At 40.9% G+C, this 8,936-nt stretch overlaps 1 protein-coding gene across 1 annotated transcript in view; it reads right to left on the reverse strand.

Moving 5' to 3' along the window:
• Positions 1 to 8,235, reverse strand: part of LOC118330868 (transcription factor SOX-6-like) — a gene marked incomplete in the record, with an annotated part of 105,754 nt that extends 97,519 nt beyond the window's left edge. The window contains 1 exon segment of the mRNA XM_035665563.1: positions 7,878 to 8,235.
• Between the last annotated feature and the right edge of the window lie 701 nt (positions 8,236 to 8,936).

Below are 8,936 nucleotides of genomic sequence, written 5' to 3' on the forward strand. Positions count from 1 at the left end.
ACACAAGCTGAATAATGGGCAGAATGGAGATACATTTATCATGCTTAGAGATGACTGGGGTCCCTAAAAATATCTTCAGATCTCAGCTTTAATAACACATGTTCATGTAAACGTGATAGGAAAATTTCTGAAGCAATCATAAACGACTTGAACAAAGGAATAACACTCCTCAAGAGGGCACCTACTTTATATATACTATAACTTTTACACTGCATTAGAATGCTAAATTATCATAAATATAGGTGGACATTTAAAGGAGCACTCCGCCAACTTTACACATCAAGATCAAATTAACTAGTCATGCAGAAAAGTGGCTTTGTCATGTCCAGAAGTCAAGAAATTAACCCTGTTGGCCTCATAGTGGTGTCATCGGGCTTATCAAGCTACAAGCTTTAAAAAAGAAAGCCTGCATTAAAAATCGGATTCACGCTTTAGTAAATTTGTTTTCTGTAATACTTGTCTCCAAGACAATTGCTGTTGTAAAGGCTATAGTCTTTTTTCTATCCAAACACTTCCAATTACTATCCAACCTTGTTTACACAATCCATCAATAGCAGGTTGTTTCTTTAATTAAATTGAGTCAATAGAAAGCAAAGTAAATTCCTTTTTTGCACTTTGGAGCTAAGAAAGCAAGCTATGTGTGTCTGTACCTTTTACAAATGTGTATGCCTTAGAATACGTGTATGTGTGTGTGTTTGTGTATTGTATCCGTGTGTGTACACTGTCCTAGCCAAAGTACGCATGCACTGTAACTTGTGGTTCTGATTTGTCAGTCTGAGCAGTGTTGCCACTTTCAGCGGCTCCCTCAAAACAGTCTCAGAGAGGCTCATGGGAGCAGCACAGGAGGCCCTTTTCCTCGCCACAAACATTTCAGCACATTTCATTTATCTTTTCCATCCTTGAACAGATAAACTTATGGTGGAAGTACAAAAAGAAACCTTTGTTGTACTACAGTAACTTGTATTAAAAATCTTTCAACAGCAGATAAAGAGAAAAATTGGCAAATTCACAGGCATGGCACCTGGGAGTGATTCGTGCAACATTAAAAACAGACTTTCCTCAAAAGGTAGTGCAAATAAATTCTTTTGTTTGATTTAACCTGGAGGGAGTGCCAGAGGGGTGGGGTTTATTTGTCCTAAACTCTGTCAGTCACACAAAAGAGTAAATGTATCTTCAAACAATTTCATTTGATTGTCAAAACTTTCAGGCACTTGTATTGTCTTGTATATCAAACCCTACCTATCTGGTTCTTATGCAAGATAAACCAAACCGGGAGATGTTTGCTAATGACTTTCCCATATTGACTCCTTGCTTTATCTTAAGCACACGGCAGGTTGTTATTGAAGTTAAGAGTCATTTTAGGGCATTTACTTATATGTTTGAATGTCATTTAATGTCTCCAATGTTTCCTTATAAACTTTTCTGTAGAATAATAAAACCTTTCTGCAAATGCCCCCACCATTTGCAAACCGACTGAAAGAAAGAGAGAGAGAGAGACAGAAGTAAATTGAAAGGAGGAGAAAAGTCTGAAACCCTAAAAGCTCCTGGACATGACATGCTCGCATGTGATTTCCCTTTTCTGTAAAATCATCAGGAGCAGTGTAATTGCCAAAGCATCTGCTGCTGCTGCAATCCAAGGCCGCAACTATACTGACTGACAGATAAAGAGCCACTTGGGCACCAGTGTTAGTCACCTGGTCACCCTATAGTCTTGTTAGAAATACCAAAAGTCTGCAACCTGATTGGCTGACACAAAGAGACCGACCACAGCACTTTAATCTCATAATTTATTCCCACAAATTAGCAAAGAATCAACTGCGGTGGACGTTTTTTCCAGGACTGTTTTTTTAACGTTTACTTTTGGCTGCGGCACCTGGAGAAACTTAGATGTCCGTCAAGTGCAACAGAGAAAAAAACTGAATTATATCTTTTTACAATGATCTGGCCTCCTTAAAGTGAAACAATAAAGTTGCACTGATGGGATTTCCATGACCAAGCAGCAATGAATAATAACTTGTGAGGCTAATCGATTTTGCAAGCAACATCAGAGAATTTAAAGAGTTTTTGTTCTTTGGGATTGTTTTGTTTTTGTTTTTTTAAAATGTTATATGTTTCTTTGGGGGAAAATATTCCCCCAATGGTACTAAAGGTCACCAATCAGAAGAGATGAGTCAGTGTCCACATCATGTCAAATTAAATCTACTTTCTATCTTAATTTAATTTTTATTTTGAACACAACAGCTGTTGTGTTTTTATTTTGGTAAATCGATTTAAATCTACATTCTTCCCTCCCTTTCGGTGTCTTAGTCTAAAAAGTGAACAGCATCAAGTGGCTTTTTTTAACAGTTCAGTGTGATCCTATCAGCAGAGTCAGATTGATGGGAAAATGTTTGCTGAGTGCTTCAAATACTGGAAGTATTCTGAGGCTGAAGTTATTCTGACCACATAAGATATAAAGTCATTTTGTTGCTAACTATTTAGTTTTTCTTTACAAGTGACCCTGACCTGGCTTCCCAAAAGTATGAGTAAAAGTATTAAAAGAGGATTCCACCCTGCAGGACCTTGTATAAATATATATCATGAGTTGGATTCATCCGGTGCATTTCAGAAATTATTTCATGTTACTTCAATTACTATGTTCCTACTTTTCCAAAAATGACTTTGAACAACCGAGAGAAACGGCGGCCCTCTGAGCTCCATTACTGGAGAGTGTGATGGTGAGTTTTTCCACTTGAGAAAAAGTGAGAGAGCAGAGAGAACGATGCTGCGGTGTGCTATGCCAAGCTGTTCACAAATCACGAAATAAACAGGAAAACAGAAAAAAACAACAATATTGCAGACAACATTCATCACCAATAATCACAATATAGGAAAAAAATGGATTGGTTTCAGTTTAGTGTAGTTTTAAATCACCCCTTGTTAGTTTTCTCTCTAGGCAGGACGCCAGGGTTGTGACTGTGTGAATAGTGCAGTAGTCATTTGTCAAAGGCTCTTGTGTAAACCATACATTTATAAATCTTACTCAGTCCTTTGCAGGTACATAATAGCCATTGTTAATGTTGCAGTCATCAGACGCAGTGACACACACCCTGATGCCTGAAGAAAAAAGGAGTAGGAAAGAGAGAGAAAAGAGGAGAGCAAGAGGATGAACTTCATGAACTTGAGCTGCTCTGTGTATCAGCACGTTCAAAAAAATATGAGCTGCTATGAACGTGACGAGGACACGCCACCATTCTGAACAAAGATGTTACCTAAATACTGTATGTGAAGATGAAAATGAATGCTGTCATTAGGAGGTGGTGCATCAGGTAAGCTATTATTCTGAGCTTTTATAAGTGGATGGCGGGGAGCAGGTGCCGGAGAATCAGCGGCAGAAAGGAAAGGTTGCCCTGACCATTGAAAGAGAAGGGAGAGGAGAAAGAACACGGCCCCTCGTTATTCCCCCGCTATGGGGAAAAATGAGGAAGCTGTTTCCAAGGTTCTGTGGTAGTGGAGAACAGACAAGGGATCCACAGAGAAGTACGCCCACCCAGCGGGGCACACACACATACTCAGAGTCAAGATCATACATGTATGCAGGTAGAAAGGCCACCCAGCATAGACACACACGACAAGGACACAAGGACACACCGCGAGACACACCAAGAAATGCTTTTATATTATACACACCTAACTGTGCACAAGGACATGCATTCATACATGCATGCAGGTATGCTCATGCACACATATAAAACATGGAGGATAAAATGTCCAAATGCACGATTATCCACACAGAGGAACAGTTGACAGATTTGATTATATACACAGTCATAAAAGATACCAAAAATCCACAAACACACACACGCGCATACAAATACAAGCACACGTACACACACCTATGCTTGCATTGTGGTTGAGAAACTTATGGGCATCTGCCAGCGTGCTTCAAGTGCTCATTCTCCGGGGCCTCAACCTTTCTTTTTCAGCAGCAACACTGCAATTTGGGTGTGTCGTTGGGCCAGAGATAAGTATAGGTTGACTAATATGCACTTAGGACCCAGGGAGAAATACTTAGGGCTAAATGTTTAATTTGTGTTTGTACAACACATGTCCAATTTGGGGGCTGGTGTCTTTTTCAAAGAGCCTGACAAAAAATAATTAGGACTCTCTGGATCGGCCACAGGCTTAAAATGGTGGAGCGACGGTTTTCCGATGAAGGTGAATGACATCTGCAAAAAACAGCATGTGGGAACACTTAAATGTGCAACACTGTGGTGAGATGGAAGATAGCTGTTTAGCTCCATAGACAGGGTAAATAAAATAACAGTATTGCTAAGGGGGTTAAACGTGATGATGCGCCCTGAAACTGTAATAAAATGCAATTTCTTTTGCATATCAGGTAGGAGTGGATGTCTCATGAATGGCAAACTCACAGTCACAAGCTCGAAATTCAGAACTGTCCTCCGCCTCCCCTGTTCAATCTCTCCCTTCATCTCACTCTCTCTTTCTCTCAGCCGTCAAATCTCTTAATCTTGAGCCTTTCTAACTGCTTGTACCCTCTCTCCGCCACTAAAGAGTCCCTCTGTGCCACACCAGAGGAAAAGACCCCTCAGAGCCAAAGAAATATATGTGGCGTATTAGAATAGCGTGTGAGCGATGGATAGATTTCAGAGTATGAAAATTAGATCCTGAGGTTGGCCTCGCATTACATTAACACCAGCATGCACAATTTTAGGGCTTAAGATAGGAGGCAAGTAAAATAAATTGAAATTGATATTTTCAGTGTCTAGAATTTTGTTTAAAATAAATGTGTTAAAAAAGTGTTTTTAACAACAGCTAAATGTGTGCATGTTGATGTTGGAAAAGAAAGTGAGTGAGTGTGTGTGTGTGTGTGAAAATGGAATTGCCTGTATCAAATCAGAAAATCAGACAATTAAATAAAATCATTATCTGTGCGGGTACAGGCCCATAAATTAAGATGCATTTTATTTCTAACTGAGCAAATGAATCTGTATGATTTGAAGAAAAAAAAAACACAAAATGTAGCATGAGAATTAAAAATGTTTCTCATCAGAACTCATTTTTCATATTGTAAATTATTTAAATTTATTTTATATCACAGGCGGAGATTAACTCGAATGTACCACAGAAATTAGGGGCATTTGATTTTATGGTCGGCTCATAATAGTGATTTCATGTTGCTGACAGAATCCTAATGGACCACACAGTGACCGGCCGCTGTACCCAGGCTTGTCCGCCTGTTGTCAGCGCACAGAAGAAAAAAAAAAGAAAAAGAAAAACGCTGCAGGTCTCCCACAGACAGCGGAGTGAGCGCAACCATGCAGCCCGGGACAATGTGCTGAATTGGCAGCCTATATATAAGTCTGCCATTTGGACACTCTAATGCCACTTTACCTTATGAGGGAACTTCAACCCGCAGCACCTGCTCAAAACAAAATGCCATAGATCAACTTCAGCGACCCCCTCTGCTCGGATTGTTTTTCAGACAGACACTCTCACTTACAAGAGAGGGGGGCGGTGGTCTATAAATTGTTCTGCCAGAGTCCAAACAATTAAAACAACTCGTTGGAAATTGTGATTTACTGCGCAGGCCGGCGAGGGCAGGTCCAAACTGGCAACTGGAGAATCTGTCAAGCCGGCCAATTATAACTCTGAATAGAGGAGTGATATGATGTGCAAACAAAAATGTGGATGCGCAAAACAATTAAAGCTGATGCTGGTGGAATTGCACTTTCTCTCCAAAAACTCCAAAATATGCCACGTGATTAAGATACAGCCCCTTTAAGTTGTTTAAAATCACAAATCACACGAGCAATTGCCCGGACTTCCTTCCTCTTAAGCGGTTTTCAAACTCATTTTTGTCAAGCATGTATGATCTCTCTCTCTCTCTCTAAAAGCTCCTTATCTGCAGGCGAGCGGCGGCTTATCTGAGAGGTGTAGTGTGGCTCTAAATATGGGGAACACCCTGAAGTGACTTTATCAGTCTTTTCCAGGCCGTTGTCGTGCGCCTTGTCCTCCTGTACCCTCTGTCACCTCCTCACCGTGAACTCGGGGCCAAACTTTCACACATGGAGTCAGTCTGACCCAGCTGATTGTCCGAGACGCGCACTCCTCGCTCCGGATAAGAAAGTCGCCCCTGCACGCATGGCTCAGGTTCACACACCCACAATTAACTTCCATACACAAACCATCGTTGTCACTCCATCAGGCTGCGCCACTAACAAGTGAAATTGGCATATTTTATCACCCGGAAAGTTAAGACGCACGGTCCGAACTTTTAACGATGTAACAAAGAAAGACAATGATCGCACTTTAAAATCATGTGAGGGGGAGAAAAAAAAAAGAAACTTACAGACTAATTTCTCAACTCTCCCGCCGTGCTGGGACACTGTCCTGTTTTCCCCCGGTATTGTCTCCCAATGGGTCCGCGTTAGGGCTCCGAGTCTATTTTAATTTATGACTCACGCATTCTTCTAGGGTCAGCCGCAGTGACCCCCGGGGGGAAAGTTAACTCGGGCCCTAAAGGCGCACAGCTTTCTCCCGAGTGTATCCTCTCTGCAGTCTATTTGTATCTATTGTATTCCAGTACATGTGAGGGGAGCACGGGGCACCGCAGAGTCGCTGCGGGGTGAACTGTGCGTCTGCGGAGGTGCGCAGTGGCCGGGGACGCGCACGAGGATCGCAGTCTGTCCGGCAGAGCGCAAGGCGTTCACGATTATGGTCAGAAGGCTACCGCTGTGTGGCCGAGGAGGAAACTACTCAAAGCATCATCCTCACACTGTACGAGCCCTCTTATGTCTTTAATCCGAATTAAAAAAACGGTGTTTGTTTTTTTAATTAAAGTTCTCTTTTATCTTTTTTTAAAAATTTGCTATCAAATATTATTTTATCCAAAGCTTTTTTTGCGCATGGTGTTTCGGAGACTTTTTGTAAATGTCTCTTAATAGGTTCTGGGCTCATAGAACCATTTTCTGGTGCTACAGAACCGCTTAACCGTTCCTGTTAATAGTGGATGACAGGGGTGTGGTGGAGGATGGATACAGTTAAAGTGAAGTCAATGCCTCTGCTTTTCTTGCACAATATAGTTGCATCTTTTATGGCTGAAAGGAACCTTGAATGTTTTTTTTAGGTGTACACCTAATATCTTAAACTGGGAGAAAACGGTGGAAATGCGATTCATTTACACGTGTTTGGAAGTCAGATTTCTGTTCATATCTGTGTGGTTTGTGGGATCACAGATTTAATGTTGTGTAATTGTATTTTAGCCCCCCACCCCTCAATCGCCAGCTCTAATGAGTCTAAGTGGATAAAAGTGACGCAAAATCACAACTTTTTGCAAAGTTTTTATAAACATGTTTCTCAGTTTTAGGCTCATTTCACATCCACATGGTTGTTATGGGCTTCTTATAAGCTCAATAATTGTTTTTATAAAGGGAAAAATCAATATTTCTATGCAATATTTGCATGTGTTATATAACTAATCTGTAAATAACAATACTATAACAACAAACTCCCGATAATGGTTATTATAATTGTTTTATCACAAACCTTACTTACTTGCATGTGTTTTTAAGACACATTTGTAAGTCAGAACATTCATAAATTACTCCACAGAATATTTTAGACGCCTTAATATAGAACTTTTTGTATTCTGTGAGTTAGTTTTTGCAGGTCATGTAGGGTCGACCGAGTCTAATCACTGTCCAACAGCGAGTTTAAAGACACTGATGGCCACTGAATCTTCTGCTGTCATCGCTGTTTGTTGGAAAGCAGAGATAAGCGGAGTGCGCACCGACTTTTAAAAACACCCGGCCCGGAGGACGCGCCGGGTGACGGTCCCGGTGCTGTCCACACAGATGCAACAGGACTTCTCTTACCTGCATTCACTTCTTCGTCATTCGCTGCGTGTTTCTGGCAAACTTGAAGATTGTTGTGTGCGATGATGGAGAGTTTCAGCGTCGAGACCAAACAAGAGGAGTCAGTTCAAATAGCCTTCAAATCCCGTGCGTAAAGTCACCATCGCTGGAGCGTGTCGGGGACTTTGGTAACTCCTCTGTTTGCGCTCCGCCGAGAATCAGAAAGGAAAATGAAACACTTCAGCGTCGTCGTCAGGGGCGATGGGCTACTGAGTCAGATCAACTGTCATTCGGAGTTTTTAAAAAAAGTATTTAAAGTAATTTCCCGTCCGGCACTATGTGGAGGTTAAGTGAGAGTGCGGGACAGTGTTGGGTAAAGAGGCAGAAGCAGGATAACCCCTCCTCTCTCTCTCTCTCTCTCTCTCTCTCTCAGTCTCTCTCTCTCTCTCTCTCTCTCTCTCTCTATCTATCTGTCTATCCATCTGTCTATGTCTCACTTTCTTTATGTGAATTGTCCTCTAAAACATCAAAGTGATTGCTTATTTGAACTTTTCCGTTTATTTCTGTCCTTTTTCTCTCTGTGTGTGTTTGTAGCCTATATACGCGCGCGTGTGTGTGCTTGCGTGCTTGCGTGCGAGCGTGCTGGTCACCTGCTCTTGGCGACCACTTTAAATAATAAATTGGATAAATTGTTTTTATTGCTTTTATTTTACTCTGGACACATTTTTTCTTACAAACATCTTCAGTGTGTCAGAAATAACCACAGCCTTATGTTTGTTTGTTTATTAATTTAAAACAAATGTTGATAAGCAAATAAAAGTAAAGTTTTCTCTGCGCTAATATTTTGCATTGTTTAATTAAGTAATGCCTCACCTACGGTCGTTTAGCATTCAAAATTCACATTTTGGGAATAAAATGAGATTCAGTCTGCGATTAAAAGTAAATCTCTTCTCGAAAATGTCTCCTCCCGTCTTCTCTGAGGCATAACCGATACTGTAAAGTCTTTAAACTTTGATTAGTCTATTCTTCATCTCGCAAAAGAAGAAAAAAGCACTGACATTGAAATCATTAAAGGAAAGT

Source organism: Morone saxatilis, unplaced genomic scaffold (genome assembly GCF_004916995.1).
Source record: "Morone saxatilis isolate NCDOM2014 unplaced genomic scaffold, NCSU_SB_2.0 Contig2, whole genome shotgun sequence".
Taxonomy (NCBI): Eukaryota; Metazoa; Chordata; class Actinopteri; family Moronidae; genus Morone; species Morone saxatilis.